A 24,902-nucleotide genomic window follows, 5' to 3' on the forward strand; every position below is an offset into this window, starting at 1 on the left:
ACCGCAGTCATAAAAACTTTCCTACTGTCCTCGACCAGCGCTCTTATTGGTCAGCTGACACCAGTACCGCCCTGGAGAGAACCCCCTCCTCACCCACGCCATACACCTCCGCTAAACCTACAAAAGGAAAGCCATCACCGCCGCCGGGCGCCAGCAGTGCAGCTGTGGATGACGAGCGTCTTCCAGCAGCAGCCGCCGTATGGAAGCAGCGGCGAGGCCTAAGCGGCTGATGCCATCATCTCCTTCGCGAGCCACGGCCGAGCGGGGCAGGCTTCTGGCGATGACGCCATGCCCCGATGTAGTCAATGGGTTAGCCGACGGGGAGGATGGGGAGCAAGGTCCTCCAGCTGTTGCTGGTCGGGGTATCTGCTGCCGCCACCGAGGAGTTATCAGGCCGACTTATCGGAAGTCTTTGTCGAGAGAGAGAGAGAGAGAGAGAGAGAGAGAGAGAGAGAGAGAGAGAGAGAGAGAGAGAGAGAGAGAGAGTGTGTATGTGTGTGTGTGCGTTTGTCTACCAGCCGAATTCCGTTTCAGTTACCACATAATCCAATTCAGGCATCAAATGATCACCTTTTTTTTCCCATCTGGTGTCTCATATAGCACATTCTTCATGTCCGCGCTACTTTCTGAGAAGATAAGATCTGGTAACGACGGCGTGTGTCTGTCCCTCTCATCACAGTGTAGCAAGCTGTTCAAGTCTTAAAACCTTGTGCCTCCACGACACCCTGCCGTCATGAGAATCCGAAATACCACAGTCTAACTCTCTGTAGTTGAAATCCCCCATCATAAACACTTTACCAGGCTGAGATGCGCATATTTTACTGTACGGGAGGGAGTTTTACACTCGTGTGTGTGTGTGTCTGTGCTTGTTCTCGGGAGTACCATTACGAGCACAGATCGGGCTACGCCTGCTCGGGGTGCCATTTCTGGCACAGGGCGGTCCGTGAGTACCTAGGTGGATACGTGACGCGCTATTGTGTATATGTCTGTTAACGAACGTGACTTCGATAACCATCACATACCGTTACAGGATGCTATCATACACGACCTTACTTACCGTGACGGTGTTAAACGCGACCTTACTTACCGTGACGGTGTTAAACACGACCTTACTTACCGTGACGGTGTTAAACACGACCTTACTTACCGTGACGATGTTAAACACGACCTTACTTACCGTGACGGTGTTAAACACGACCTTACTTACCGTGACGGTGTTAAACACGACCTTACTTACCGTGACGGTGTTAAACACGACCTTACTTACCGTGACGGTGTTAAATGCGACCTTACTTACCGTGACGGTGTTAAACGCGACCTTACTTACCGTGACGGTGTTAAACGCGACCTTACTTACCACCGTGACGGTGTTAAACACGACCTTACTTACCGTGACGGTGTTAAACGCGACCTTACTTACCACCGTGACGGTGTTAAATGCGACCTTCCTCAATGTGAGTGGATGTTCAACACTCCACCGAGGGCAAATGCTTGAAAAACGACCTACCTTACTGTGGCAGGACGCAAGTTAAAAATACCGCACAAACTTACCACATACGTCCCGCCTGTACCAACTCACTCCCGCCACAACCACAATACTCACCTGCAAAAGAAAGAAAACATGAGTCACCACCACGCATGCCAACGTTTTCATTAATGAGCGACCACATATACGTAAACCAAATGAAACTTCAGCCAGTAAAATTCATTTCTTCATTTCTCTCTCTCTCTCAAAATAAAAAAAAAATCTGAAAGCCTGGATTTGGTTCTTTACCATACGAAATTACGGAGTCACAAAGTTGCGTCGCGCGATCAATCACAGAAACATACGTTGATTTGATTTTCCCTTGTCGTCTAAAAACCCGACGATACGAACCCTCAGCACGAAGGTGCGATCATTGAGCATAATGGTACGATCTTCCAGCACGACGGTGCGATCAATGAGCACGACGGCACGATCTTCCAGCACGACGGTACGATCTTCCAGCACGACGGTGCGATAAATGAGCACGACGGTACGATCTTCCAGCACGACAGTAAGATCATTGAGCATGATGGTACGATCTTCCAGCACGACGGTACGATTAAATGAGCACGACGGTACGATCTTCCAGCACGACGGTGCGATCAATGAGCACGACGGTACGATCTTCCAGCACGACAGTAGGATCAATGAGCACGACGGTACGATCTTCCAGCACGACGGTGCGATCAATGAGCACGACGGTACGGTCTTCCAGCGCGATGGTGCGATCAATGAGCACGACAGTACTATCAATGAGCACGACGGTGCGATCAATGAGCACGACGGTACGATCTTCCAGCACGACGATGCGATCAATGAGCATGATGGTACGATCTTCCAACACGATGGTACGATCTTCGAGCACGACGGTACGATCTTCCAGCACGACGGTGCGATCAATGAACACGACAGATCGATGTGGGAGCACGACGGTACAATCCTTCGGCAAGACATTACGACCTTTAAGCATAATTGTACACTCTTGGGTACCATGGCGTGACCTGTGACCTAGCAAATCCTGAGGGGTCAGGTGAAAGGCCAGACCATCCTACTCAATGGTCGTACCGTCGTGTTTAAGGGTCGTGCCGTCGTAATCAATGATGGCACAGTCATGCTCATGGATCGTACCGTTGTACTCATGGAATATACGTACCGTCCTGCTCAATGATCGTCCCATCGTGTTCATCGATCGTACCGTCGTGCTCAAGGATCGTACCGTCGTGCTCAAGGATCGTGCAGTCGTGCTTTAAGATCGTTCCGTCGTGTTCAAGGAGCCCCCTCCCCCCCAAAAAAAGGCTAAAAAAAACTTTAAGAACCCATTATCATAATAATAAACAAGCCAGGCTGGAACGTGCCCATACCACCACAACAGAATACAATTAATTTCTACTGTTTCAACAATTTTACACACACACACACACACACACACACACACACACACACACACACACACACACATACACACACACACACACACACACACACACACACACACACACACACACACACACACACACACACATACACACACACACACACACACACACATACACACACACACACACACACACACATACACACACACACACACACACACACACACACACATACACACACACACACACACACACACACACACACACACATACACATACACACACACACACACACATACACACACATACACACACACACACACACACACACACACACACACACACAGTTAACATGCAGACGGAAAGAACAAACAAAATACATACTTATCTGAAAAATGCAGATTATTCTGCTCTGTTTTCACAATAAACTAAGGTTCCACAAAATCAACATAGCTTGAGTATATGCTCTTAGTATTCCCTAACCTCCAAAATCCCAAGGGCAAACACACACACACACACACACACACACACACACACACACACACACACACACACATACATACACTTCCTCCCTCCCCATATAGCATAAACAGGTAATTCTACCATCGTAAAGTGTGAACCATCTTCCGGCTGCTCTTAAACATCAGTTCTACTTCTGAGCAGATGTGGCAGCGGGAGCAGAATGCTTTTTTGTATGTGACAAACGAGATCTCCCTTGTTAATGGCTTCCACTGGACAGTAATACCTGAGTGTGGACCTCATCGCTAGCCTTGCTCCCACAGCTCTACCGTCAACCTGGAGATTTCTCCTTTTTTTTTCGGTGAAAGACGTGAGGCCCCTGGCCAGCCAGCCAGGCAGCAGCTCAAGTGCCCCAGAGAGAGAGAGAGAGAGAGAGAGAGAGAGAGAGAGAGAGAGAGAGAGAGAGAGAGAGAGAGAGAGAAAGACGAACCACAGACAGACTTGGGGGGCGATCTAGCGCCGGAGGCGTCGCTAGAGGCCAGACGAACGGTTGCAACTGGTGACAACACAGGATAAAGTGCTGGGGAGGGTAAAATACCCTCCGATACACGAGGAGCAACTCGCAAGCCCAGACGTCAGCGTGGAACGGCACGACCACGGTCCGCTGCGTCACCACGGCAACCGTGGTCACACATCCCCGGAAATCCAAGAGTTGAAGAGATGTACCGGAGAGTTCTCACTCAAGACGACTGGGTCTGCTCTACACCTCAGACACTAAGACCAGAGCCACTGCTACGTGTGTCCTCTACGGTGGCCCGGTGTGGTGTGGTGTGGTGGGGGTCAGGTGAGATGCTTCGTGACTTCCACTGACCCAGCGGTGTCCTCTACAACCACCCCTGCCACTAGTAGTACAACAGGCAAAACCGTTCTCTACCACATCTCCAAAATTAACCTTCAGCGATAAATGTTGATTATTGACGTAAAATCGCTACATCAATATATCGTACGTTAAGGCTCCGTGTAAAGTGTGTATGTGACGTGACGGTGTGTGTATGTATAACGTGGGAGTGTGTATGTAACGTGAAGGGGTGTTTGTGACGTGAGGGTTTGTATGTAACGTGGGAGTATGTATGTAACATAAGAGTGTGCAAGTAACGTGGGACTGTGTGTGTAACATGAAAGTGTGCACCAAACATGAGAGTGTATGTAACGTGAAGGCGTGAATGAAACGAGTGTATATGTAACATGGGTGTATGTATGTAACGTGAAAGTGTACATGTCACACGACGTCACAGTGTGTATGAAACGTGACAGTGTGCAAATAATGTAAAAGTGTATGTGTATCTTGACAGTGTGTGTATACAGCGTGACACTGTAGCTCCGTCAGAGCGGCAGGCAGGAAGGAGGGCGCAGGATGCCTAGAGTGAGCGGGTCGGGCCCTTGTTAAGCAGAGCTGTCGCGTAGCCTTGCAAAGGGACCCAAGTCTGCACTCACTCCGTAGGTATACACATGCGTCTAATGCCTCAACTAACTGAAGGTGTCGACCTAAAGTTCTTCGTAAACTGAAGACACATGAACCCCCTTCGTTATGAACATTTACGAATCTTTCGTCCTTCCCCAAACTCACCTCCTCCGCCTGCTCCCCCTCCCTCTCCACCGCACACCCGAGGGGCTACAAGAAAGGCACACAGAAAGGCATTCAGAGATCATCTTCATCCGACTTTTCGGGGAAGACGCTTCAACGCTCTCCTCGTCACCGTCACCTCCTGTCACCACAGATCGTTCGTGCCCTGGTTGCAGGTCTAGATTAAGATCAATGGATCCATCCCAGCTCAAACAGAAGGGTGCAAGAAAATCGCGAACGCTTTGAACATCATCCACAATCAGTAGACTGCCACTCATCTTACTAATACTGGTCGTGTAACAGACTTTTTCACCCCTCCCTCCTTCCCTCTCAACCGTCTTTTCAATACTTGTTTGTCGCTTCCCGCGTTAGCGTGGTAGCGCCAGGATAAGACGAAGAACAGCCCCATCTTCACACATCCACTCACTAGCTGTCATGTATAGTGCACCGAAATCTCTATTATAATTATCAGAATAATTTTCATTGTTATTATCATGACCATTATGACTACGGTCAAATGTACGCCTCATGTACATATTTGATAGAGTTACATGCTTAGTGAAGCGTTACAAACTAACGCACCTCTCTAGCATATCCTTATATGTACGTCATGACTAGCTTTTCTGTGTGTGTGTGTGTGTGTGTGTGTGTGTGTGTGTGTGTGTGTGTGTGTGTGTGTGTACAGTGCGCCCTTGCATGCATAACTACGTCTGTACTTTCCCTAATAGCGTACGTGCACGGTATATCTTCATGTGTGCCTTTCATGTACCTGTCTCTCTACTAATTCCCTGAGTGTGTATACATATACCGTGTCATATTATCGTCAGTGCCTCGGTCTGTAGTGCCTTTTTACACGTATAGATATGCGGAGGACATCCCAGAGTGTATATTCGCATCTAAAGTGCGATATCTTGAGTGTGAAAGTATGTATGCCTCATAACGTGGAAAAGTACCCCTGTAAAGACATGCGTCTCGTAGCTGTACGCTTTTGACAAGGCGAACAGACTAAGTTAGGTCTGTGGCCATTTTCCTAATTCCCCTCCACCACCTTCCCTATACATATGTACCTGCCTGCCTCTTGGCCGTCCATGCGCAGACGCGGGAAATAAGTACGGCCAGACTCACCATCTCGCAAGGGAACTGGAGAGGAGAGAGACTCTCTCCGCCACTCACAGCAACGTAGAAATCTCCTACCACTCGGTGGGGGTTGCCTTGGCCGTTATGGCTAACTCTGCGACCACGAGAAACACTCTCACAAACAACTCGGGAGTATGGCGTAACGCCGTCATGGAGAGCTGACCTAAACAGCCCAGTCTGTCGGATGACTATCGTCTCACTCACAAAACAAGTCCCAGAAAAGAGAGGCAGGCAGGTCGAGTCCAACAAGGCCCGCACATTAATCCTGCAAGTATGTGGTTACAACATCAAACAAAACAGTTAACCCACTTACTTAAATCTACGTGATTTAAGGTAGAATGGAGCAGCCAGCTGCAGCTGGTAGTACGGTCATGTAGGCACCGCGACCGTACAGTGGACAGGGTCCCCTCTATCTGCTAGCTACAATCATGACAGCAAATTCATAGGTAAACCTCGTCAAGACGACACTGTCTGACTACGTACATATGTATGATGTACGTATATATATATATATATATGTGTACGTATCATCACTATTTCCTTGGGGTCCTGGATCAAATATGTACATACGTAAACCCTCTGAAATCATACACAATCGCACATACACACACACATTTTCAACCCATGCTCAAGTGTGTCTAGGAGTACCGTGGACATCCAGATGTAAGAATCCCTCTAACTTTCCCATTTCTTGGCACGTTAAAAGATGATTCGTCAAGCGAGACCGACGTCTCCATTCATTCTACGGTTAAAAAAAAAGAAAAGACAGACAATAAAGGAGTGAGCCTCCAGCGTACTACACACGTCACGGTGCTGATAAATCACGGCAGAACACGTGATCGGGGACTATGCAGGTAGGCCGCCACAAAGGAAGGTGAAATACAGAGATCCGAGCGCTTTCGTGATAAGTCGCACCTTATCACGAAAACGCTCGGATTTCGTGCTACACTTTCCTTGTGGCTTCCAGTATACACGTCAGGGCGTACACTGTGGGTATGATGATCCTTCACACACACACACACACACACACACACAAAAGCGCGCGCGCAATCGGGACGGAAAAAGAAATTAGGGTAATTAGCGCAGTGCAGACCATTTGCGGGAAGCCAATATTAAACCTATGCACCAGCACACACTGGCGTTCTTCCACATCTCTCTCCTTTACAGTGTCATACGAGCCAGAAACGGACTTAGATAAGGGAGGGCCATCAGGGGACCAGGCAGCTGTGGCGAGATCCACAAACGGAATGCTAGAGCAGGGGATAAAACATGCATCACCAGAAAGTAAGATTCCGGTGAAACATGCAGAGCTACAGATGATGAATTTGCAGGAACTGAGGAATCAGTTTAAAGGTCGTGAGTATTCATATATGAACACACAGACTGGCATCAGCGGAGGGAGATGCTTACACTTGTAACCGGAAGAGCAAACGTTAGACTGAGAAGGTACGATGCCAGCTGAGCACAACGGTGCGACACTTGGTTGAGACGGTACGATGGTTGATGGAGGGATGGTGACCTCTGGCCTGAACCTCAAGGGCCAGCCAGACTGGTACAACTTCAGACCACCAGAGCCAAAGGGTCGTAACGTCGTACTCAACGGTCGTATCGTCGTATTCAAGATCATTACCGTCGCTAATCAAGGATCGTACCGTCGACGTTACTTAAGGACCGTACGTACATTCGTTACTTAACGGTCGTTACCGTTGTGCTCAAGGGTCGTATCGTCGTGATTGGGAGGAGGGCGGGTAGGAGGATAAGCCAATGCTTACAGCTGAGATGATAACGTGTCATTATAAATGTGAGTCACACTGGCGCGATGAATCAGGGCGGTGCAAGGGGACCTAGGGCGGGAGGGCGTGGCTGGAGGACCTGGGTGGGACAAGCGGGTGGAACGAGGGGCGGGAGGGAGTGGGTGGCAACACTGGGTAGAGTGCGTTTGGGGGGTGGAATGGAGAAGGAAAGGAAGACACACAGCGTAGAGTGTGTTCGGGAGACAAAGGGGAAGGGCGCGTGGGGGGGGGGGGGGGGGGGGGGGGGAACAGGGAAGGGTGTGTGGAGAGCCAAACAGTGTACTGTGTGCGGCAGAAATCATCCCTGAACTCGATCATTATACAACAGTCACGTACTGCATAATGTGGCAGGATGCGGGAGTAGTTTTCGCTGGCAAAGTTTACTTTTAGTCTATTCATTTAACAACTGGAGGAACAAACCCCCAAGAGCACGTTTGGCCAAAGGTGTCTACTGATCCTGGTGGTACCGCACACTAAAAGGGGAGGGAGCGGGAGGCATGAAATCCTCCCCTCCCGTTTTTGAATTTTCCAAAAGAAGGAACAGAGAAGTGGGCCAAGTGAGGATAAGTGTGTGTGTGTGTGTGTGTGTGTGTGTGTGTGTGTGTGTGTGTGTGTGTGTGTGTGTGTGTGTGTGTGTTTCTTCTTCCATGGTAGTTTAATGGTAAATCTGTCTGAGTTCACTTGTAACTAAAAGACCAAAGGATTTTGTTCGTGTTTTTTTTTTTTTCTCTTCCATTACGACTGTCTTAAGGCTACTCGCGGGCGGGCCGTGGATACAATCCACCACATCTTTCATACGTCTGTGCTGATTCACCAGCCTTATCGTGCATTCCGAGCCGAATATGTGAAGGAATTCAAGAGAAACTGGACTCCGGGTAATTAGGCTGTGCATGTGTCGTCATTCAGACGCAAGAATATTCCTGCCGTGCCGAAGGGTGGGTGAAGTGGAGGAGGGTATGGGGAGGAGGGAGGAGTGAGGGAACCAAGAAGGAGGGAAGAGGGAGAGCATATGGGGTGGCAGTGATGGGTAAGAAGACGTGAGAGTAAATGCAAAGTAGCAGTGTGTGTGTGTGTGTGTGTGTGTGTGTGTGTGTGTGTGTTGGCGTGGGAGCAGGTGGGTATACAGGCGGTGGGCAGAGGGTGAGCATATGTGGTGGGCGTGGTTAAATATAAGAGCAGGGTGGGCGGGTCATGCAGGCACGAGGTAGTATATTAACATACTACATCCGGGGCAGGACGGTAGGCGGGCTGGCACAGGGGCTCCAGAATAATGTGTAACCTGCAGGGGTTGGCAGTAGTGGGGCAGGGGTTGGTAGCAGTGGGGAAGGGGTTGAAAGAAGTGGGGCAAGGGCTGGTAGTGGTGGGGCAAGGGTTGGTAGCAGTAGGGCAGGGGTTGGTTTTAGTGGGGCAGTGGTTGGTCATGGTGGGGCAGGGGTTGGTAGCGGTGGTGCAGAGGTTGGCAGTAGTGGGGCAGGGGATGGTAGCAGCGGGGCAGGGGTTGGTAATAGTTGGGGCAGGGGTTGGTAGTAGTTGGGGCAGGGGTTGGTAGTGGTGGTGCAGGGGTTGGCAGAAGTGAGGCAGGGGTTGGTAGTAGTGGGGCAAGGGTTGGTAGTGGTGGAGTGGCGGGGCAGGGACTGGAGATGGCGGCGGGGCAGGGGTTGCATCACGCTGGGTCAGGCCAAGCACATGTTCATCACGTTGTCAGCAACAGGGAGCCACAACACTCGCCCTACCGCACCCCGGCCATACGAGACAACCCGGTAATCTCTGGGCCAGTCGGCGTTACAATGCCCTCTATTACGGCCACAGTTACGGACGAGAACGCGGTGTCGGAGAGGGCGGCCAGCGTGGCGGTGGGCGGGGCGCCGCGCAGTCTCGCCCGGCGCCTGACTCATTCTGAAGGTACAGCTGTGAACCCTCGCTGCCAACTCTTTGTACATCCACGCCACACAATCGTCTCTGAACGCATACGAGATCTCGCAGGCGTCAACCCGACGGATGTCATCTCGACCGCCGTGGGTGAAGGGTAGGCGAAGGAGGTGGTTGACGGTCCGGCCGATGCCGTGGCAGCCGACACTGCGGCACTCGTGGCAACAAAGCAGGAGTGGCTGGTTGCCCGTTTTGTAGGTTGTTGCTAAGGCGGCCCCGCACCACGGCAGGCCCCACCGCCTCACACACACACACACACACACACACACACTAGTACTTGTTTCTCGCACTACTAACGTACACCCGAGCACATACCGCCTCACCCACCGTGGTGGATGTAGGGTGTTGAGTGAGTGTAACGGTGAGGGGAAGAAAAGGAGAGGGAGGAGGCGGAGGTCTGTGTGACCTGTCACCAGGAGGACAATATATATGACCTCCGGCAGGCTCTGCCATCACTCATCCACCCACACTCCACCACACCACCAGGATCAAGTCGACGAGATACACTCACAGGGACACTCCCGTAAAAACTTGCACAATCACACACACACACACACACACACACACACACACACACACACTACATTTACCACCTCATGCACGACGGGGTACGTCCCAAGAACACGACGGTACGACCACGAGGATATCATGGCCTGGCTTTCTAACCCCGTAAGTGCAGGGTCAGAGGTCACAGCATCACGCCCAGTGGGTCGCTCTTGCTTCACAGGTCGAGAGAATTATACTAAGGCACACTCCCTTAAAAAAAATACCTCACACACACACACACACACACACACACACACACACACACACACACACTGTCATGGTAAACTGAACGACACATGTAGTGCTTCCATATGGCTCTCAGAAACCGTACCCGACACACACACACATTAATACAAACTCGGCTCTCGTCCACAAGTCTAAAGCCACCATCATGTGCGGTTCAGAAACACGGCCGTCATCCTTAACGTTAGTAGCGTGCCCGTAACCTGGGCCCGGGGCGGGCAGGGTTGACGCGTTTAAATATACAGTGGAGGCGCAGGAGCGGTCACCAAGTCACGTGACTGGCTCGGACTAAAGTGACCCTTCTCGCCAGGGAGGCTGCCTGTCACACCCCACACCTCGCCTGAACACGGCGCGCGAGATGACACAACTCCGAAGTGGGAGGTTCAACTTGAGCGGCACTGGAGACCAACCTGGGCCAAACTTTGCCATTCTGTGCTGACTCTTCAGCGGTTATTTCATTAGCAATATATATATATATATATATATATATATATATATATATATATATATATATATATATATATATATATATATATATATATATATATATATACATTTCCTATGAGTCCACAATTAGGTTATATTTTTTCACAGGTGTGTGTGTGTGTGTGTGTGTGTATCAACTGTGATAACGGTAATAATATTCCACCTGGCCGGCATGTCAGCAGCTTCGTAAACCGTTTTTTTTTTTCCTTTTTTCTTCCTGTACCAGGAAGACATACAGGGAGAGGGACGGGCCTGGTGGCCAGAGAGAACAATGCCATCTGGGGATCGTAACGTTATCAAACATCAGAACATGTAGGGGGCAGCACCTACACACACACACACACACACACACACACACACACACACACACACACACACACACACACACATATATATATATATATATATATATATATATATATATATATATATATATATATATATATATATATATATATATATATATACACACAACAGGTTTGGAATGGTGGCTGATGCCACAGTGGAGTGCAGTTGTGAGGGGGGAAGAGGAGGAGGAGGAGGAGGAGGAGGAGGAGGAGGAGGAAAATATGTTGGTGGCCTGCAGCCCGGCCCCACACACCCACCCATAAACACAGAACAAACACTACTCACTCGCTGCACACAGATAACTGTGATCATATACTTCAGCCATCTTCCATGTCTAATGTCGTGAGGAATGTTCTCTCCCACTGAAATACTGCCTGTAGCTAATATACCTTCAAACTAAAGGAATTTAGTGATAATAGGATAAAGGAGTTTATCGTGCTTTTAAACTTAGAGCACTAGAGGGCATTCAGTCACTTCCATAATGTAACGCGAGCAGTTACAGTTTATCGTCACGAGGTGATGTCACATATGGAATGGGTGACCACTTGTATCGCTCTGTCCTGCATGAGGTGAGGTAAAACCTGGTCTGCCTGGCGAGTATCGTGGCCGTGGACGGTGAGGACAGTGGGAGGTAACACCTGCTCTCTCTCTCTCTCTGGTGAGTGTTGCGGTCGTGGCTGGCGTGGACAGTGGGTGGCAACAGGTGGTGATGGCCAGGGTTAGCAGAGCTGAGTGGGCAGTGGATGGCAGGTAATCACGACAAACACATGACTTCTTAGATGTAGGAACACCACCAGGAGAGGGAAACACGAGGATCCTGGGCGCTTTCGTGTATTACCACATACTGAAGATATGGTAATACACGAAAGCGCTCAGAATTCTCGAGTTTCTTTTTCTTAGTGGTGTTTCGGCATATATATATATATATATATATATATATATATATATATATATATATATATATATATATATATATATATATATATATAAACAAATGACAACAGATTTCACGATGAATCTAAATTACAACTTTTACCCCATTAGCAGCAGGACATCCACACAGACGTCTCTTCTGTCCTGTGTTCTGTGTGGTCATATCACTCCTCAAAAAGCGACTTTCCTCCATGTCCCTTTCAAATGACCTCCTTGTGACCCATACAATCTTCGTAATCTCATTCTTTACTTGCATCTTCCCACGTCATATTGCTTTCCCTGCACAGCAAAGGTTATCCACCTCGAGTGCCACTATCACTTTACACCAGAGTTTCACATCCTTACACACCAGCAACGACAAACAATCCACCACTTAGCGGGTTTCTCACACACACATGCCTCCTTCCAAACCTTATACAAGCTCTCGGGGGGGAACACCCGGCTCCTCCTTGCATTACCCATGCTATTTCTACGTTGTTATCCTTTCGGACCTTCTGTTCCTCAAGTATCGAACCCCACTCACATCTTCTGACTCGTTCATCATTCAAAAAACATTACATCCACACGGTCTGTCCCCATTTTTGCGAGAAAACAAACTTCTGGCATTATTTACAACACACCCCATTCTACATACTTTACTAGAGCACCTCGCCAAACATTCCGCTCGACTTATCTCACTCAGCTGACCACCGAACGGCATCATGTGCAAACAGCAGACACGGTGGCTCCTATTTAATATAGCCACAGTCGATTATCACCTTGGAGATTCTCGTCTCATTAGGGAACTTCCGACATCGCTATTTCTGAACTTCCTCGCTTCCACACAGCAAATCCTTGCAACCTCGACATCCCTGGCAGCCTCTACAACCCCACATCCCTTCACGCAGATTTGGTAACATTCCATCCCGAGATTTTGTGGCATCTCAAACCCAGTCATCTTGACCACTTAAGTTTCGGAACTCTACCCCTCCTTGCTCTTCCATCCTAACCCCCTTGCCTGTCAACAGCAAATCTTTTTGACAGGGATACAGCATGATCTAACAAGGACCAGCCTAACATCACTACCCCATCGCACACACACACACACACACACACACACACACACACACACACACACACACACACACACACACCATTCACACGGTTTCTTAAAGAAACGTATCAATCAAATTCTGTGTTTTGTCTTCTCTGTTACCGCTACATCACGCGTACATCCATGTAATTTTACTGGCTACAATGTAATCAATAATACTTAGAATACGCTGATGCAGCATTGAGTAATAACCTTCTAAAATAGTCGCTTTCCCCGGCACCTACCTATCACTCTCTTCTCCACACTTTTCTTGCATCATCCATCCACAGTGGCCTTTCACTCTGCGCCCCACTCCCTCACAATCAATCCTCAACATCATCCCTGCAGAGCCTGTTGCACCTCTCTCATGTCCTGCAGATGCATGGTAGGTAACGAAACATCAACGAACATCCACTTTACATCTAGCCAACTCAGATGTCACATCCTGTAGCTTTGGCTTCACCACACCAACTCCTGAAATTAGTCTTTCCGCTGATCGACTTTCATTTGAAAAATCATGCCTTTACTGGAACCATCACATCCCGCCCATGTGGCAGACCTCACACCGTAGCTTCGTACGGCTCACGGAACTAAGCTTACTACTTGCTAAGTTTGTAGGTCTGTGTCCCCGTGTGTGTGTGTGTGTGTGTGTGTGTGTGTGTGTGTGTGTGTGTGTGTGTGTGTGTGTGTGTGTGCGCGCGCGCACGCTTACTTGGGTATAACAGTTGCACAATTATCACCCAGGCACAAAGTCCGTGGCATAAAGCCTTTAACCCCACCCCGCCATTTGCCAGGGGAATTCAACGGTCCGCATCACCCTAAAGAGGAACTTGAACCTAGCCAGGAGAGACGCTTAAAGCGTATGCCTCCACGACAGCCGAAGGACACCCGTACCAATTTCCGCCTGCTTAACACACGCAATGTCTGGGCAAGACTTTTGCGATACCAGTATGGAAAAAAGTGACACACACACACACACACACACACACACACACACACACACACACACACACACACACACACACACACACACATTGATGCTGGTGTATATATCCTCAGTGGGGATTAGTGTTTCCAAGAAGTAAACCCAATGGGAACGAAGTGAGGAGGAAGGAGGGAAGGAGGGAGGCGGCTGACCGCCACACGTTGCCGACAGTCGCCGCCGGGGTAGTGTGGTTAGTCCAACTTATTAACTTTAAACATCTTCAGCAGGGACGTCCCTGCCGTTGCCCTAGACAGTTCTGTCACACTTGCGTTTCATATCCCTTGCTCACTTCTGTCCACCATGGCCCATGTGCAGCGTGTGTGTGTGCCGTCTAAGAATCATCCTTACCACCTGAAGGAGGTGCTTGAAAAGATTTTCTTTCGGTTGGTGGATGTAGTTGGACGATGACGGCCTTTAATGATCCTGGCAGCTGATGGGGCCAGAACCCCAAGCCAACCAACCGACCGTCTATCAATCCCTGCAGGGAGTGTGTACCCCACAAAAACCGCAAGACATATCGCAATGAAACCTGATAGGAAAGGATGGAGAAGCGGACGGCGGAGGCTCCACACTGCTGAGCGGGTGAGGGAGGCTAAGAGGTTGGGGCTGTTAGCAAGCCTTATGGCGGGAGAGACCACGAGTCGTTAGCTACGTACGTGGCGGCACAACATGCCTGCCAGGTGGAACAGTCCACCGCACTCTTGATGTTCCTCCCACAATGGAACGGGTGAGTAACACAAGAATGACACGGAGACGTACCGACAGGAGACATGAGGCCAGCGAGATCTGGTTACTGGGTTAACAGGAGCAAACTCAGTGACAAACGTAGATCATGGAGATACGAAGAAGAGAAAAAACTTAAAAAAGAAAAAAAGGACAGAGACTTTGTGAACATTCGGAGCACAAGGATGCTGTGAGGGTTTAAGTTGGGGCAAAGCAAAGACGAGATGCAGGGTAGAGAGAGGCAAGACCCAGAATACGGACGGTGTCAAGGGCTAACTACGCAGGACCCACAATACGGTGTCAAGGACTAACTCGGCAGGACCAAGAATACGGTATGAAAGTCTAACTAGGCAGGACCATAATACGGTGCTAAGAGCTAACTAGGGTAATATGTACAAGGTTTTCACTAGGATGGTGTATAAGGGACTGTGCAAACAGCGTCACCAAGAGCCTCCACATGCTGCTGTACCGTACGACCAAGACGCCCCTGGTGTGTACACAACCGTTCATGACAACCAGCGTCTGTGGAACACACACACGCACACACACACACACACACACACACACACACACACACACACACACACACATGCTCTCGAGCAAACATCACGAATTTCGTATGGACTTTTCTCCGGAGTCCGCAAGGGATATGAATGTTAACGCATTCATTATCATCAAATTTATCATCATAACTATTAATGGTTTCGATACCAGTGTCAGTGGAGATTTCTGTTGCATAACGCATGACTGCGTACTACGCCGGACTGAGTTTGTGGCGTCAAATGGTGTGTTTTCATCGGGCACGCCTGCAGGGAGACGGGCACCATGCCCCGCTTCGGTGGGTGGCTGGCACGCCCTAACCCACACACAATGGCCCAACTGTTCTCCAGATCCTGAGAGAACATCCTTGAACGCCAACAAAACCTGGGTGTTCTATGGAACACAATAAAAGATCACGCGTCTCCCGAGTTCTTCCTTCATGATAATCATCATGAGATTAAGTCCGGTGCAAGCACGACAGTTGGTGGAGGAGTGATCACCCTCCTCAGCCCTCCTTTCATCCCCCCCACACCAGTCTCGTCCCCCTGACCTGATGGGCGGAGCCAACGCCGGGGCAAGAATATGCCCTGGCACGTCCGGGAGGCCGCCTGACCCCTGGCTCTCCTCTCACAGCCGCCACATCATTACCAAGGGGGAAGGCAAGGCAGGCAGCAGCAGCAGCAGCACTCCATCATCCACTTACACACACACACACACACACACACATCTCTCTATTTCTCTCTGAACCCACGGCCTTAGAGCATCTCTTCCTCTCCCTCTCTGTTTCTTGCTACCACCTCTCCGTAATTCCCTCCACTCGCACACCCCTCACAACCAGTGGCTATTGCTCTAAGAATAAATCTCGGCCGTCGCTGAGTGCCATCCTCTATTCTCTTCAAGCGGCTTTACGACCGATCATATCAGGCCCCAAGCACCCACCACTCTCCCCCCGGACAGCTCTGTCATGAAGTGCTGCTTCTTGTTTTCTTCGGTGTTAGCTGAGATGGCACGGGTAACTGAACGCCCTAATCCAAGGCCGTCTCGTCAACGGTTTCTATACAGTATATCTACACCCTAACACAAGCCAGGTACCCATTTTATCGACCAGCCGCTAAGGGAGGATGAACGGCTTGGCTGACTGTGGACCGGCTGCCACAACCAAGATTCGAACCTATGAGGACTCGAACCTGAACGGCTCATATAATTGTGCCTATACTTTACTACCTTACGGAACATCTGAACACATTATATATACATCGAATGCAGGCAGGGACATGTGCAAGGGAGCAGAGACGAACATCAACGCACGTGTTTAAAAGTCAACGTCTTTAACGAGGTAAATGTTTCGCCCGCATCCTCCCGCCACGTGAAACAAGCTGCACTCGGAACTTGAACGGGGTTTAAATCCCTCCACCCCTATTGTGAAGCCTCCTGCAGCAAAGGGTGTCCACTTACCCAGACCCTTCCCACAGAGAGCAGAGGGCCGTCCAGCGCTGCATTACATTATCGCCTCGTCCACCACAACACAAAATAATAAACGAATGGGATACATACATATATGTAACACACAAACCCCAGGACTCCTCTGGGGCTCCTGCAGCCTCGAGGATGCTCTCCACGCAGAAGGAAGGGAATGACGGGTCTCCTCTGAAGCGAGACGGACCTCACAAGGACTGTTGTACTTCTTTCCTTTTACTGACGACGATCTAACTTTACCGTAGGTGACATTTCGACGTATTTCTTTTTCCGTCTCAGCGACACAGAACTGGCAAGCAAAAGAAAAATTGACCTGATTTGCATTCGTCCATTCTAGCTGCCCCGCATAATGTTCTGAAAACCGGATCCAACCTTACACAGCCAAGCCCAACAGACTATTCCACGGTTTACACTGACCGTTTCATACACCCTGATTCAGCCCACTGAGAGCACGTCAACCCCGTAATACCGCTAACTGTTGGAGATGTTTTTGGTTACTCAAAAAAAAAAAAGTGAGAGGGAGTCAAGTTAGCAAACATTCTTTTTTATGAAAGCAAGACTGACCTCGCGGAGGACAGCTTTGCCGCTGATTCCGAACAGACATGAACGCGGAGGGAGTTTCAGGGGAAGGGAAGATGTAGTACACACACACACACAGGGCCCGCTAGGCACCTTTCCCTGAGACAACAGGCATCACCGTGGGAGTAATCCAGCCACGATAGTCCCGTCCACACATGGAGTAACCAACCAAGGAAATGTCAATAAACAATAAATAAATAAAGGAATGAATAAATTCATCGACACGACGACTGACTACGACTCTTCCTAAAAGGAAGGACAAGAAATACAATCAGCACAAAGAAGATTTCGCCAGCCCGAGAGTAAGACGTGAAATAAATATGAATGCTCTATATTTACCCTCACACCAACGGCAGCCTCACCGTCCACACTCCAGAGGGGGCTGCCAAGATCTTCGCCCCGAACGCAGGCACGAAATTAACCACACACGTCCATGCACACAACACCTTACTGACCTACTCTCTACGTCTGCTCCTGAATGACAGCGTCCACGAGCGTGAAACCCGCTCCCTGTACAGCAGAAATGGGTAATAACAAACAGATGATTACGCAGCTTAGGTAGGAGAATGTGTGTGTGTGTGTGTGTGTGTGTGTGTGTGTGTGTGTGTGTGTGTGTGTGTGTGTGTGTGTGTGTGTGTGCACTTAGGAATACAGACACGGCACATATATACAAGGATAACAGACTGGGCAACACGAGAGTAAAACTATCTCCCCGTAATAGACAAACAGTAACCACACACACACACACACACACACACACACACACACACACACACACATTCACATTATCTGTCTCTTCAGTTTGGGTGAGTAACATGAGATCACTGATATACAGAAACACACACTAAAGTGAACAAGTCTCTCTCGTCAGTATCGCGGGGGAGGGAGCGAGAGCTCATGATCCTCTGCAAGAAGCGCTGCAAGCAGATGAGGACCTGACGTGAGTGTGGGTGAGGCTGGGGAGGAGAGAGAGAGAGAGAGAGAGAGAGAGAGAGAGAGAGAGAGAGAGAGAGAGAGAGAGAGAGAGAGAGAGAGAGAGAGAGAGAGAGAGGTGGTAGGCAGGGAGGAGGGGGAGGTTAGAGATGGGGAGTGGGGAGGGGAGACAAACCCTGGCGTCCGGCCGTCTGCCAGACGGGGGACGGGGGAAGTGTCGTGGGTTGAGGGGTGGGAGGGCGGCGGTTGGCAGTGTTACCAAGCGCCCCGGGGAGCAGCTACTACCTACGTCTTCCTCCCCCCCTCCCACCGTATACATACACGATCTCAAAGCACGATGCTCCCCCGCTATTCTCCAACGCCCCACCCGGCCCCACCCCACCACCAACACATTCCCGCATTGTTTGCCAAAGAACAAGTGGATCTTTATAGTCACCGATATAAATACGGAGGAGGAGCGGGTAATAGCGGCAAGACACGACGGGCAGGTCTCTCAACTGGCGTGTTCATTATCTCGAGAGATAACTCTCGCGTGGGATCATATCCCAGAGAAGGCGAGGCGTCATTCATCAGCTGGAATGGCCCACCGACGCTTGTAATGACCTGCACGCTTGTTCAAGGTCAAGCCGCCTTATGTTGCCATGTAGCTTGGTTAAGGCACCACCACCACCACCAGCCCGCCCCCTCCCTCCACAATCGCGCCAGCCCCCAAGACTTCTGTCATAGCACCAGAGGGGAGTTCCTTGCCTGGTCCTAAGACTACGAGTGTCTCCCCCCCCAGCTAATACGGAGTTGCCTGTGGGCTTAAAACGCATCGCAACTCACAGAGGCGGACTATGGGATGCGACGGATGGGGGGCCGTACACTCACATGGGTGGGTGGGGTGGGGGGGAGGGGGGCGGAGGGAAAGAGAAGACCAAGAGGTTCAACGGACCATATACCACGACGGACCAAGAGACTCGAGGGAGGCAGGAGTCACGAACGGGCGAAAGGGCACATGATAAAAAAAAAAAGAGAGAGAAAAGCTTATAAGGACTAAGAACCACGATGGACGAAAAGGCACGAGAGAGAGAGAGAGAGAGAGAGAGAGAGAGAGAGAGAGAGAGAGAGAGAGAGAGAGAGAGAAAGGGTGATAAACAGAGCAACGTCGATGAGGTACCGCGAATGACGACAGATATGGGGTCCACTCTACTCTGGCTCTCAACACAGCAGGCAAGAGCCGCTTCGGCGCACATAAACCGTGAACTACCGAGAACCTCAGCATACAACATATTGAGATGTACACGTAAACCACCTGCCACAGGCTATCCCTTCCTTCTACTGCGTCTAAGGAATAGCTATTAGGAACTACAATAAACCGAGTATTCTGAGCACGGCACTGACAACGAACCACGTCACTAACAAGAAGCACTTGTAATGGATAATTCTCCAGAACTGTACACAATTACTTATGAGTCCTGGGGCGCCCCCAGACTACCTCAGCCAAACATGACGGTGCGGAGGTGTGTGTGTCTCTCTCTAGCCAACTCGGACTGCCTTCTGATCCCTTCCAACAGTACTGGAATATGTGGTACACACAAACCGACACGTCCTCACGCCACGACAATGAGGTATTTCTTGAAGATCGTTCGTTGCTGTGGTAGGGTCGGTCCACCTCATCTCGATGGACTGAAGACGAAAAGGTAAAAGAGTCTAGCTATCATGAGAGAGAGAGAGAGAGAGAGAGAGAGAGAGAGAGAGAGAGAGAGAGAGAGAGAGAGAGAGAGAGAGAGAGAGAGAGAGTCTGTGTGTGTGTGTGTGTGTGTGTGTGTGTGTGTGTGTGTGTGTGTGTGTGTGTGTGTGTGCGCGCGCGCGCGCGGGTGGGTGGGTGTGGGGATGCGATGATATAATTCTCCTTGTGACAAGTCTTAATACTTCCGCTCACATCACGTAACATGGAGATAAAAAAAAAAAAAAATGAAATGGATATCTTAACGACACGTTCCACCTCAGCACGACTGTGTGTCTTGTCCCCTAGCATCACCTTCTTTCCTAAGCGTCCCAGGCAGCCACCAAATGCACGCACGTCTCCAGCGGGAGGAAAGATGGGAAAGAAAAAAAAAAATAAAGGCAGTCAGTGTCGTTTAGCGTCATATCCATAGCCAGTCGGCGAAGCCTTTGAGTCAAGAGGGAGTGGGTGGGAGGGAGTAGGCGCTTCAACCATATACAGATGATATATGAGGAGAGGCAGGGAGGGAGGGAGGGAGGACGTGCGGCTGGGAGGTACCACGATGACCAGGCATTACTTACGTAACACACTATGTCCCTCCCTCTCTTCCCTTCCCGACCCCACCGTCCCCACCCTCAAAACTGCTACAATACACGCGCCACACACCGCTTCGTGGTACGTAACACACCCACTACACTCGAGGAAAACCAACTAGGTACTTCTTGCTCATGTGTTTCCCTTCTCTGGCAAATATCAGACCAGCATTCCAGCATAAGGACGAGGATATAATCGGCAAAGCTTCTCAGACGCCAAAACTACGAGATGATTCTCAACTCTGATCATGGCAAAGAAACACTAAGAGCTAATAGAGAAGGTCCAAAGGAGGACATCAAAAGTAGTACCCGAATTAAGACAGCTGAGAAACAGAGGAAAGGATCGAGGCCTTAAATTTGGCCTGATCAAAACCCTTTAAATTCTTAAAACCAAACTGATGAGGTGAACAGTGAAAGACGTAAAGAAAAAACAACCAGGGGACATGATCAGAAATAGCTAATTACACACACACACACACACACACACACACACACACACACACACACACACACACACATTTGCATACAGGAATAATCGCATTCAGCAGACTCAGGAATTTACCTATAAACATCCAGGCAAAAATAGTTATCGCAGTGCAGGATTAACATCAATACTGGACAGACTGGTTAGTTGGCAAAACCTTATTACGCAACGATTACCCACACACGACCTCTGATCCACACTTGACAGCTCCGCATCCTTATTTTGGAGGATAATATCCCATGGCTGGGGAGAAAAAAAAATAGCGAGTATATCTCGAAGATGGCAAAAAAAAGGGGGGGGGGGCGAGTATACTCGTAGCTGGAAGGGAAAAAAAGACTTGGCAATCATATCCAGTGGTTGGAATAAGATGAAAAGTGAGGGTATTTCGTGGACGTAAAAAAAAAAAATTCAGGCAAAGCATATCTTATGACTGGCAAAGAAAAAAAAAAAAACTAATGAGAAATTTGGTGGCTGGAAAAAAAAATGAGGAAAAAAAATTGTGAGCGTATCTCATGGTTGGCTTGAAATTCCTATGAGTACAAGTATCTTTCTTTAGCTGTTAAAAAAAAGTTGAGCGAGAGAGACGAGAGGGAGGAAGACTGTGTGTGTGTGTGTGTGTGTGTGTGTGTGTGTGTGTGTGTGTGTGTGTGTGTGTGTGTAAGCAGAAGGGACAGACGAGCGAACGTGGAGGACAGTCCGGGACCCGCCTCAGGCGACACACCTCCCACCATCCTCTTTAACCCTGGCCAACTAACCGTCCACCGTCCCCCACATACCCTTTAAGCTAATGCCCTGCGACAGAATCTAATGTAAATCCATTTCAGGGAATCGCCATTATTAGTCCCCCACAGCCATGCTCTCCTTCCCTCCCTCCCTCCCCCGTACTGTGGACGGGGTAAAAAGCCATGATGGCTACGGTGACACATCCATCAGTACAAAAAAAAGAAGGGAAAAAAAAATGGTCCATTCATTGCTCACCGGTACACAGTAAAGATAAGCCTTATCATTAAGCATTTCCTATGACCTATTATGTATGACTGAATCACTACGGAAGTTCTCTTCCAGGTATGTATATATATATATATATATATATATATATATATATATATATATATATATATATATATATATATATATATATATATCGCCCAAGGAGCCTCTTTTTCGGAACTCCTGTGCAGTGGCTTGAAGGCTGCGCTACAACCAGTATCTGGGAAAGTAAGGATTCCTTGGAGATGACAAGTTCCCTTTACCCACGGACGATAACACAAATCTCACCCAAAGGTGACTTGTCGCCCGTGGTGTAACTACGAGCAGGTGGCGTCCGGTAACATCTACACACACACACACACACACACACACACACACACACATATATGATGTCTGACAACTTAATGCACTAATTACCCACCCTTTCCCCAGCAGGCTTTGGAGAACTGTACCAGGCCACACACACACACACACACACACACACACACACACACACACACACACACACACACACACACACACACACAAAATGGCCGACGTGCACTCAAAACCCCACCAAACGGGACCCCAATCTCTCGGAGCTCATACAGTTTACGGCCCCCATTTCCCAGGGAGTGAGGATGGGGCACTGACACAGGCCATGAACAACACCAAAAACGCCCTCGCTGAGGGAGAGATGAGAGTTCTTCGCCTCATACTGAAGGTAACTAGAAAAAGACGGAGGGGCGCCATGCGAAGATGGGGCAACGAGGAACTAAGACCCAGTGTATACGTATATACTGGCCAGCAATCTAATGCCTCAGTTTGCACATCTGTGAAAACAATTAGTCGGTTGACTGGCAAAAATACTAAAGTGATTGTTAAGTGTAAGGGATGGGGATGGAAGAGAGGGAGTCCAACACACTTATAAACACCGTGGTGATAACAGATAAACACCGTGGTGATAACAGATAAACACCGTGGTGATAACAGATAAACACCGTGGTGATAACAGATAAACACCGTGGTGATAACAGAATATATCAGTCACACGTACATATTCGACCCATTCATTGAGGAGGGAAATTACATAAAAAAAGTGACGTCACTCGTTCTTATGTTGTTTTATGTAAGTCGATCTTGTGACCGGTTTTAGCTGATTGGGGTCATCCGGGAGATTATGTCAGGTCAAGGTCAGGTAGTGGGTGGGTCAAGCAGAACCTTGAGCCAACCTCGCCGCTCACTTCTTACGAGGAAGCCTGACCCCATTCCAGGTTTCCTCCGGTTCTGTACACATATCCTCTGATGTATGCATTCTCCCCCTCCCGCCCTCTGTTACTAGCCCTCTGAAGGTAATACACGAAAGCGCTCAGGATGCTCGTGCTTTATTTCCCTAATCGGAGAGAGAGAGAGAGAGAGAGAGAGAGAGAGAGAGAGAGAGAGAGAGAGAGAGAGAGAGAGAGAGAGAGAGAGAGAGAGAGAGAGAGAGAGAGGTACCTGAGCACCAATACGTTCAACCATCCTGGGATGAGACACAAGCTGCAGCTACACCTTCCTCACAAAGTGGATCTGTAACTATTAGTTCTCCAGTGTCACCAGCAGACAAGTCCAAATGCTTAGGTGTTTACAACAAAAACGATGGGGTGGTTCACGTTTCATCCGGGAAACATCTTTTCTGGGCTCGCTTACTCTGCTCTCACAAGTCTTACACACTTAAACTGTGTGTGTGTGTGTGTGTGTGTGTGTGTGTGTGTGTGTGTGTGTGTGTGTGTGTGAGTCTACATCCAACGTCTACGACTCCAGTCACAGATAATAGGTCCTCAATAAGGCCGGGCCTTAAATCAAACATGAGAAAAAGCACTAGATAGAAGAAGAAGAAGAAGAAGAAGAAGAAGAAGAAGAAGAAGAAGAAGAAGAAGAGAAGATGAGGAGGAGGAGGAGGAGGAGGAGGAGGAGGAGGAGGAGGAGGAGGAGGAGAGAAGAAGAAGAAGAAGAAGAAGAAGAAGAAGAAGAAGAAGAAGAAGAAGAAGAAGAATGCTCTGTCAGTTTTTGAAGAAGTGGGACCCCGCCTCCTAATACGACGCAGGGTAATAAACACGAGAAGGTAAAGAGTTGTACATGAAAGCCTGTTGTAAGGTGCTGTGAAAGACACATCCCGCAGTCTGCCTGCCTCACCCTTGAGCTGTCTGCAGCCACATCGCGGTCACGTGACGAAGTCATCTGCTGAGAATCACACGGTCTATATTTATCGTCAGGGACACCCAGCTTAGCCCGTCCGTCAGCTCTCGGGAGCACAGACAGAAATAATACCCACAGAAGAGGGGAAAGTGAACTAACATTCTGGCGCAGGGCAAGTGGGTCAAGTTATGAGGCCAGAGTGGAGAGAACTGATGAGATGCACTGCTTTACACTCGACAGAGTCGAGTGTAAAGATTTGGTGG

At 49.2% G+C, this 24,902-nt stretch overlaps 1 protein-coding gene across 1 annotated transcript in view; it reads right to left on the bottom strand.

Moving 5' to 3' along the window:
* Pi3K21B (phosphatidylinositol 3-kinase regulatory subunit alpha) overlaps nt 1–24,902 on the bottom strand; it is a 545,568-nt gene that overhangs the window by 293,047 nt on the left and 227,619 nt on the right. The gene's annotated exons all lie outside the window — the stretch shown is intronic.

The sequence above is a fragment of the Panulirus ornatus genome, chromosome 43 (assembly GCF_036320965.1).
Source record: "Panulirus ornatus isolate Po-2019 chromosome 43, ASM3632096v1, whole genome shotgun sequence".
NCBI classification, from domain to species: Eukaryota; Metazoa; Arthropoda; class Malacostraca; order Decapoda; family Palinuridae; genus Panulirus; species Panulirus ornatus.